This window comes from Polyodon spathula, chromosome 19, assembly GCF_017654505.1.
Source record: "Polyodon spathula isolate WHYD16114869_AA chromosome 19, ASM1765450v1, whole genome shotgun sequence".
Taxonomy (NCBI): domain Eukaryota; kingdom Metazoa; phylum Chordata; class Actinopteri; order Acipenseriformes; family Polyodontidae; genus Polyodon; species Polyodon spathula.
Genome location: NC_054552.1, coordinates 23,244,702 through 23,255,805, shown reverse-complemented (window position 1 = coordinate 23,255,805; position 11,104 = coordinate 23,244,702).

The window sequence follows — 11,104 nt, the reverse complement described above, 5'->3', positions numbered from 1 at the left end:
ACATTAGCTTTACCAGTGGGAAAACAAGGAAGCTATGAGTGATCACAACTTGTCTCACTGTGCCCCACTAATGGAGTACTTTGAGACAGTACATGGGGCAGAATGAGACAATATGTGTGAGAGGCCCAGATATATAGCAATGGCTCAAACAAGACACCACCCGTTTTATTTACATAACACAAAATAGTTGACAAAATTAACACAAATTAGATTAGGCTACCACCTTACATTGCATGAGATATAACTGTAACTCAATTACAAAATCAAAGCAACAATTAGCCAGCTGGCTTTCTGTCTGGCCTAGAACTCTACTACTTCAGTAAATCTCAGTGCCTTTTAACACATGTCAAGGTCACAAACTTCTCTCTCAAAATATCAAAACCGTTTCTCTGGCAACTTCTAAAGCAACTAGTTACAGTTTGAATTACTTGAAAATTCATCATTCAACCAGTTTAAAAGTAAACAAGGAACAGCAATGTTCCTTGGGAAGAATAATGAGTGCTTATCTCAATGTCTGCGAGCAAAAGATATGAGAGACTGGAGCTGCTGGATGATGTACTTTAACACCCAAATCCACTTTCCTGAGCCCCGGGTTCAATATAAAAATAAAATAATTTTGTAATCATATACTTCTCACGCCCTGTGAAGCCATACTGTAATGCAGAGGTTCCAATATGAGATACATTGCCATTTCCACCAACCTATTCAATGAATCTGCTCTACTGTACAATATCACATCATCTGAAACAAACAAGCTCTGAACTCCCAAACAACATTCTAGTTGCAAATCACCCATTCAATCAAAAGCCAATCTTACACTTCTTTTTTTTTTTTTTACTATGGCTGTGACATTGATCAAACCCCCCCCAATCAGTCAATCTCATATTTTTGTTGTGCCGTACTTTATATCCCTTCACAAAATCATCAAGTCGCAAAAAGTCTTAATTAGATATTCTACATTGCGTAGGTGCAAATAACCAATCCCCAATCCTCAGTTCAGCTTGTTTTGGGTTTACTGCAGATGCCACCCTGTGCATACAGCTTTTTAAAGTTCTAATTCACTTAGAATTTTAGGGTCGAGACACACACACACACACACACACATATATATATATGAACATAATTTTGATCATTTATTTAACATCATGTAAATCAAAGAAACTACAAAATGATATCGCAAAAGTCTACTGGAAGCCTAATAGTAGTACCACATTTCATGTTAGATTTCAAAATGTCACAATTTTTCAATTTTTATAGTATATGTAAAACTACAAAGCGGCATGTAATTCAATATGTTAACATAACATTATTCAGCAGGTTTCATCTGACTTTATGAAACAAAATTAGTTAATTCTATAGGGTGGTATGCTAAACTTTTGGCCATAGCTGTAGCACATACTACATAATACAATTCTAATGTTAAAGCACTGTTTAATAGTAATTGAGGAGTAGAATCTGTTTTTGTGACTCATAATAAGCTAATATGTTCAATGTCTCTTAATATAATATAACTGGTTGCCCAGTTTGAGCAGCCTGACATATTAAGCAGCAGGACTATTCATTTACATTCTGGGGGTGAACTTGAGTGGCTAGGAGTCTAGGATTGTGCTCCAAAAGCTGAGGTACGGAAAGAAAAAAGGCTGATTTCAGCAGACTGTTGTCTTTAACATGGAGCAGAGCACTGATAAACAGGGGCAGATAAACAGAGATTCTGCAGGTACCAGTTCCCCCGTGCATTCTCACAATGATCCCACAGGTTTACTGTAATAAGATTAAGTGAAAAAGAAGCTTGAAGCTAAAAGTAGATCCTGACCTAAGAATGGCATCTATGCTTAACTGAATTTACTGGAGCGAATACATTCAGCAGAGACTATAATCCTTACAGGACAAATCATAGAGCTGATAGTTAGATATGGGCTCATACGATAACAGAATGCTCTTAAAGAGCTCCCTGGCACAGGTATGCAATGAGTCAGTGATGTTTACTAATGTATCAGCACTTTAATACAGAAAAATAAATAAACCAGTAAGTGAGTAGTGCAAACATGATAGAAATGTAGGAGACATTAGCACCCCAGACACTCTCTAGTGATTCTTCTGAAGGTCACAGGGATGACTAACTTCAGTGCCAATTAACATTTTCTTCAGACAAATGTCCTAAAGAAACAGACTTAGTTTTTTTGGTCATTATTGTTGCTGAATGAAAAACTATAAAAAATAAAAAAATAAATCATGTATTTTCATTTTAAAACATGATATCTGGTACTACACTAATTTTAATAAGTCTTTGCTTGCACACCTTTTGTTCAGATAATCTTGCACTTTCGTGGTCAATTGTCCACAAGCCTTCAGATCCTCTCTGTAAACAACCAGCTGCCTCCCCTAATAAAGGACGTGCTTTGCAGCCAGCAAGGTGCTTGACCTGAAAACACTGCTGAGGTGAAATGACCCAGGCAGTGCAAGTGCAACAGATTTCCTGCAAGCAAACTGAGAACTTTCTTTACCTAGTGTAGTACCAGATGTCATTTTAAAACCAAAATACATGCATGAAATGTTTCTTTTTAAACTGCACGGTTGAGACCAGTATAGGGAATAAAAGCTCACGCCAGGCAAGGCATTTTGTAAATTCAACCACTTTAAAAGGCAGCGTTTATTTGCCAGGAAAAAAGGATAAGGTTATTTGCTTTTCAGTTTGTTAATCAAGTTATCTTCTAGTGAAGCGCTTTTAATAGGGTAATGACAGTGTGTTTTGGATGTGGCGACTACATTATCTACTTACTTTAATAACAAGAAGAAAATATTTTCATTATCTAATCATCAGCAAAAGAGGAGAAAGCCAAGCAGACTGTTAGCTTTCCCCAGGGCGCTTTCTGAGTAAACTACAATCACGACCTTGCATACAGTCACGGACTGTTCTTATTTTAGTTGTCTTCAAAACTTTATAAAGGTTGCTGCTTATCTTTTCAACACCATCTTGAGACAGTACAGTCTAATGTGGGAGTGTGGCAAAGTGCCCGCCCCTGGGTGTATTTTGTGTTGTATGTTGTGTGTTAATGTTGGTGTATAGTCATTGGTACACAGGATATAAACGGGTCTGTGTAACACAAGTGTTTAAAATGTATGTTTGTATTTAGGCACAAGGAATGCACAGCACTTCACGTGCAAGTAAAATGTAATAATATGTGAGCACGGGGAATTGCACTTTATTAATTCACGTGCAGTTTTACCGCGACTCCAATTGAATGATTGATTAGCAATCGAGTCTCGGTACAGCTGCATAAAAGCTGCATGTTTTCACTCACTCAGTGTTGTGTGTTCGGTGAGTGGAGAATGGGATTGGAGACGGAGGTAATAATAATAATAATAATAATAATAACAATAATAATAATAATAATAATAATAGTTAAAATATCAGCTCACTGTGTTTATTTAGTGTTAGTCCAATTCGTTTCATCTCTTTGTTTTGGCTACCAGTGACATGTCCTGTGTTTTGTTTGTCTTGCAACCTTTTATTTTCTGTCTGTCTGTGCACTATTAAATGCTGAGCGAGACCATTCGTTCAGCTTCACCAAACTCCACCTCTGTTGTTTATTTCCTGGTTTCTGGTCTGATGTCACCCCTGTTAGTTGCTAAGTCTAACTTTCCAGCAGGTACAGCCTGTATGAAACAAGAGCCAGATTCCATTTGCTGAACATACAACCACTTCTTTATATTTCAAATAGATAATAAAGGCGCCATATCTAAAACGCACTTTCAATTATCTATTTAAAATTTGTGGAAAAAAAAAACCTGCTTCTACGAAACCCAGCTGCTTCTTGCTAGTTTTATAACATTGAGATTAGTGGTGTCCTGCTGATACTCATCCTTGCCTTTAACAAGTATTTACTGGCAGGCATTAAATAAATCCATGTGTGTTGATTCAAAACAAGAAAAGCCATCCTTCCATCACCTTTACAACCAAGTACCAGTCAATGGCAATTAACTAACACTTTGAGTGTTTTAAAAACCATTTGGGAGTGAATGTTCCTCATCGGGGAATTTCTTTACCATAGAAATATCCATCCTGATACACTGACAGTGAAATTTCTCAATAACAAAATGATTTCAGACAAAGATAAAGATTGCTTGGTTCACCATACTCGCCTGCATTTAATCTTCTGTGGCTTTCCCACAGGAAGCTATAGCATGGTCTATTTACTGCAGTACAATTAATAGGCCTAAAGTATGGGTGTTAAGGTATGGTTTCCTGAACAGATGTGGAAACCAAGAGGCCAAAAAGCAGTTCATATTGGTTAACGTTCTTCATAAATAAATTCAAAATCGATATCAAAAGTTGACAAGGTCAAATAAAATGTGTTGGCTGTCTTCAAAACGTCTTTCCTGTGCAGATTGCACCAAACATATTATTTTTGGAGTGTGAAATGTTCACTGCATGCCTGAAAAGGCGTTGTTGGCCTACGCTTTCCTGATGTGGCTCTAGGCCATGTGTACAGGAAAGAGAATGATGTGTTTCCTGTGGTTGCTTATTGAACTTATCAGGGAGGCAACCGAGCTAGTCATGACAAAGCCTACAGGTGAAGATGAACACATTCAGAAACCCAGCAGAGAGCGTTGCCAACAAATCCACCCATCCTGGACTCCTGAACAAAGCTCTTGTGGTGTCTGACGCACTGTCTCCAACCCTGCAATCATTCGCACACAGCATTTGGACAAAGAAAAAGTATCTTCAAATGCCATTTTAATTGCTGTTTATATTTCCACTTGTGGTTCTGTGTTCCGTTGCTATTGAATTTCTACCATTGCCTGGCTCTGAACCGTAAGTGCTGTCACTAATGGATTTCCTCATTCCATTCCACTTATATGATCATGTAACCTTTCATCACAGTCAGGCCAAGCCATTCCCGTCATCTATAGACTGTATGTGTAGTAAGCGTGGCTAGCAGAGTTCACATTGTCATATGATTTAGGATACTCCACACTAGATCAATGCAAGTTTCAAACCAGGTAAAGCCGGGAGGAACCAGAAGCACTCAGAATAACAGGAAGGTAAATGAAAAAAAAAAAGTAATGTCAAGTGTGCGACCACTGCGTGCAGCTCTGATTCTACATGACAAGTGACCAGTGTGTTCCAGGAGTTCTGGAGGGACAAGTGACCATTCATTACTGCTTCGAGATTCTTCAGGGAAGCTGGGTTGAAAATGTGCCAGTCTGCTGGAGTTATTACTTTGAGGACTGTTCCTCATTAAACAGCAGCAGTTTGAGCAGTCCTAATTGAAGCAACCTGGCTCTCTCACAGTCTCTCATTTGCAGACCAGCTGCAGTGGGAAATATCCTTTATCAAGCACTTTGATGTTGTATACAGATGTTCTGTGGTTGTAATCATGTAGCTACTTAAACCAGCAAGCTATATAAACAAGAAAAAGAAAACCTCCTTGTTAAGTGGAACATTTCAATAGATTTTAGATTATAATGTAGTCTGTTGTTTGTTTTTGTTGCATCTGCGGGGCCTGCCAACATCTTTACTGATACGCTGATTAAACGCCACCAACTTAAATCACAGTCTTCATGTTCAAATGGGTCTGAATTCAATCCAAATTTATAGCACTGCCATAGTTATATTTAGTAATGTTTATGGCTGTGCCATAATTTAGATTGTACCCCAAGCATTTAGGCAATGGAACTTTATTGTACCACAAATGGTATCTGAGAGATGAAGGAATTCAGAACAGGATAAAAAGAGAACTACGTTCTTCTACAGCATGGGTAGGGCTTCTGATTTTTGTTTTTAAAAAATGTAATCAATGTATATCCAATAAACACCGGAAAAACACTGAAAATGGTTACTCAATTCATGTTGACTTCACCCCTTTCCCAGTGCAGTTAGTTATGTAATGTCCCTCCTTCTTGACTTGTATCTAGCATTGATTCATTCTGAGTACTTTAAATCCTCCCCAACTACTGAGTGGCAGCCAATTCCTACATTTCTATTGGAGACAGGAATGATTGTACATGTTGTGAGATTTAAAATGAGATTACAGTTAGATACGAATGATTGTTCTTGCTCGTGGGATTTAAAACTATATTCCATGGAGGATTTAGATGCTCGTGGGATTTGAAACAGAATTACAAATTGTGGTGACATTTAAAAAAGAAAAATGTCTAGACACACACACACACACACACACACACAAAAGAATATGTCTGTGACCATAAGAATTTCATTGTGTAAAATAGCAAAGGAAAGAAGGTACAACTTAAGTGTGCAAGTACTGTCGAGTTACTATACATATTGTGACAGAAAACAACACCCAAGAATTGGAAAGGTAACCAAAAATAATAACCTCATTCAGTATATAAACAGCGGAAGCTTAGAACAAAAATTTATTTCAGGGTTTATATACATAAAACTCAAAAAGAGCTAAAAAATAAATACAGAAAAATGAAATTAATAAACATCAAAAAATAGAAGCTCTAAGCATGGGATCGTGTGAGGACTATACGGGATGAATTAACTGAGTGTGTCAGACCCCAAGCTGTGGAAGCTGTGATGTGTAAAATTCTAAACTGTAAAGCACCCATCCCATAGTAATTATAGTTAAATAGATACAAAAATAGCATGGAACCACAACACTAACTCCTATCTTTGGTTACTACCAGACAAACAAATGCGAAAATACAGGCATGAATAAGGCACACATTGTAGCAGTTAGATATGTAGGTTATGTACTGTATTTTGTCATACATAATTAAACTAACTAACTACTAGTATTATTACTTCAAATATCACTGATACTACTACTACAACTACTAATACACAATTTACCAAAAACACCAAATTATTTTTGACATACCAGCCTCATAATCTATAGTATACTGGTATAGAATTCAGTGCAATGACATCATTGTCCGATTAACTGAATGAGATGGATGCATTATATGTTGCCTGATATTTTATTATTGAGCATGTAAGCCAATTTCACAGGTACGTGTTTCTCTTAATTCAGGCCCAAGGCTTGGGGTGCCTGTATGTGACAGCACACAGTCTGCTGTTAAAGCTCCCAGATACAGGAGTCCCTGAACAGTCAAAGATACGTCATTCATGTACACTTTGTAGTTCTTAATGTCTACTCTGGATACATCAACATTTAATAGTGTAAGAGATCTGGACAGGTATAGAAAGTTAACAAAAAATAACAAGATAGCGGTATTTCCATTCTCTCAGAAATACATGAGAAGGGAACATACCAAGGAAGCCAATTGTTAGAATTGGAAAACATCTTTTAAATAAACCCACTAGTTCCAGTATTAAAAAAAAAGAATTACTCTCACCCGAAACAGGGTGATGCCATGGGGTCTGGACTTTAGTTTGTTTGGGGCATCTACAATTAGTTGACATTTTATAATAATGCCTTTAAATTCATAAGCATTCCAATAGAATTGCATTGCAATGCATATAAACAACGTTGATGAATTTCATAGTTATACTAATAAAAAGCCCCAGGTTTGCAATTAATTCAAGTGGAACACCAGGGGAATAGCAGCTACTATATAAAATATAACATGATATTCTGATATTCTGCATGGTTTGTTCTGAAGTCTGTCCAGAATAAGTCACATTACAATTTAATAGATACATCACAATTGAATATGACACTAAATAGTAAGGTGTCATATTCAGACTGATGGTCTGCCAGACAGACGGCCTCTATGCATCCCCTTGGTTATGAGATGCTGTGCTAAAGAATGTCCTTTGCAATTTGACAAAGGTTCTCTAGTTAGATGAAAGAAAATATAAGGGTGGCATACAGACAGGCACCCAGACACCCTCTATACACCCCCAGATTATAACAGACTCAATAGCTGTGTTAAAAAGGATTTGTAGAAGGTTTAACCATAATTGGATAAGCAGTAGCTCTAGACACATGTTAAAATGTTCGTGTGACACACAGACAGAGAGTTGGGCAGAAAGAGACACTTTACATTAAGCTTCATCCTGATTAATATCAACATCCTGGCTGTGCTTAACAATGTGTAAGACATTCTCACGACATATGAGATTTGTGACATACACAACCTCCCAAAAGAAACAGATTACATTCAATATCTTGTGCTAAAGAAGGTCATTAGCACGTTTCATCTCTGACTCACTGTGTGACCCTGAGCAAGTCACTTAACCTCCTTGTGCTGTGTCTTTCGGGCGAGACATTATTGTAAGTGACTCTGCAGTTGATGCATAGTTCACACACACTAGTCTCTGTAAGTTGCCTTAGATAAAGGCAGCTACTAAATAAACAAATAATAATAATAATAATAATAATAATAATAATAATAATAATAATAATGTATATGTCTATAGAACACAAAGTTAATTTAAATATTTTCATTTTGTTGTTCTGTGGTTCACAAAGATAAAACTGAGTTCCCAGTACGTGTGCATTTAAATAATATTTCACTTCTGTTTACAGTAAAGGGTAAGGATAGCAGGCTTGACGATTATGTCACTTCCTCATGTGTCATTTTGTTAAATTCAGAGTAAAAGGTCAACAGGCTGTAACAGCCTACGTAAATAAATACACTGTAAAAAGAATGAAACGTGAACATGGTCACAGCGATTTTTTTTACAATAGTAAAACTGCCATAATATATCTGTCACTGACGTCAGTGTAATCCCATTGCGTTGAATCTGAAACTATAACTAGCATTTTCATATGGAAGGCCAAGAAACATGTAGTGATGTATCCGCTAGCGCCATTTCACTGGTGATGCAACAGCGCCCCCCTGTGTTGAATGATGACAACACCGCTATGGCAAACCGTTTTAACAATTAATCCTCAATTGCTGATAACAAGAATGGAATTATTGATATCACGAATGGCATTTCTGAAATCAAGAATGGCATTTTTTATCTCAAGAACCAACCTTTTACAGCATTATCTTTGTATTTATGATTACATTACTAAAATGTAATGGTCAAAAACAAAGTTTAAAGTTTGATAACAGCTAACAGTTAGACATGTTTGCGTATAATGAAATGACGAGCTGAAATATTAAACGGCAAGTATACAAGTAATTTAAAATACATACTGTAGTGTAAAGCAACACATTTCAAAACGCGCAAATATAATATAAAAGTCAATATTTTGTTTGACCACCAGATGTCTCTAACAATTTGGATAAAATCCATACACTGCTACCACTTGAGGTTAGCCAAGACTAGAAGAAATACAAGATGGTCTACTTTGACATTTCCTGGAAAACAGGAAGTTACTCTTCTGTGGTACCAGGTCCAAGTTATTCAGCGCAAGTGCAAGAATTATACAGTACGTCCTCGCTATAACGAACCTGGCCCCTGTGCCCCAAATAATAAAAAATAAATAAAATAAAAAAGTTAAAAAAAAGATAATATAAACACACACACAGACAACATCCCGGTCTGGTAAAGTAAACTCTTTTGTCTTAATAAAAAGCGCGTTTGTCTTAATAAACTGCCTCCGAAACGAAAATCATTTAATGTTTTAATAAAGCTAGAAACTATACTGATCGTTTGAAAAACGGAGTAACGCAGTCATATCTCTGTCGTGAATATAGGGTGTCAAAAAGCACTCCCCAAGCTAAGAGATACGCATTGTACGTGACCAGGAATCTGGATCCGGGCCACTGATTCGAATTCAATCACCATCTGTATCCAGCAGATATAGTAACCGAAACACCACTGGTGTGGTTGCAGTGCCGAACAATGCTCAGATGGTGATGTTGATTAGACTAATTAGGCAAATTAGCTTGTTTACACAGGCTGCTCCACCTTGCAGCTTTAACCTACCCAAGTAGTTCGCTGACATACACCCATTTCGTTTAATAATTGCTGTACATTTCAACATAATTGTCTAAAATAACTGTGCGATTGTCACGTTAATAGATGCATTTATTAGCATGACTATAAAAGTAATAGTTTAGCATAATTATTATTACAGATAATTATTATTATTAGAACAAAAAATTTAGATCCTAACTGCCAGCACTCCTCCACTTTGACTTTAGATGCCTGTAATAGAGTTACTTTTTGGTTTACCCGCGTATCATATTGTCAAGTTTGATCGTTGGCATCGTGCACAAAAAATGTACCTGTTTCAGCAATTTACAAAACTGCTGCTGTCAAAATGACAAACCCTCATATAAGCCTCATATCACAAATGGAGCCTAAATAGCTCTTACAGAAACAGCTTTATGTCAGAAGTGATACTGAAACGCACTGTTACAAAGTGCAGCGGTATAAATGTCCCTAAAATCTGACGGGGAGGCATGGAACGTCTTCAGGCATGAAAACGACATTCCCAGCTGTAGCACGGCATACAACCACACGATGGCAGCAGCATGATAGTACACTGCAACTACCAATACCTGCAAAACAGTATTTTTCTGAGAATCAATTAACCCCACTAACCTCAGATTTCAGACAGATTATCAGAATAAATTAATCTGCCTCCATTCGTTGCAAAATGATACATGAATATTTGCTTTCATAACATATTGGGTTGCAATGTAATCCTTCTACAAATACAACAACAACAACAAAAACAACAACAACTACTACTGCTAGTAACATGCATTGAGAAATGCCTGGCCAAAACACAAATATGCTCAGAATAACGTAACGTTAAATAAACGCTACAGTCCATTTATTGCATGGCTTTCCTGGTGGGTCAATAGCATGACTACAGGGTCCTGCATCATGGGCTTCACCATTCCCTAAACTGAATACCGTGGACAGAAACGGTAAAAATACTTGACTTGAACCAATAGAAAATCCACCAGCAGCGTTTTTGGATTTCTTATTACCAGCACAGATTCTGCTGCTATACTACCTTTCTCTCCATTACGGACAGACGATTTGAGCCAGACTTTGACACAAACAACTTACATCTGTCCTCTACCAATCCTCATATTATCCTGTTTCAAGAGCTGATACACATACAGCAATAGCGCTTCAAAAGCAAGGTGTCTGATGTAACATTCTGATAAAATCTCAGGGCTTTGCCAGAGGCAAATGGAGCCCTGAACTGAGTAGGTGCGGAGTGAGTGTCGGCACTCTAGCTTGCTTCAGATT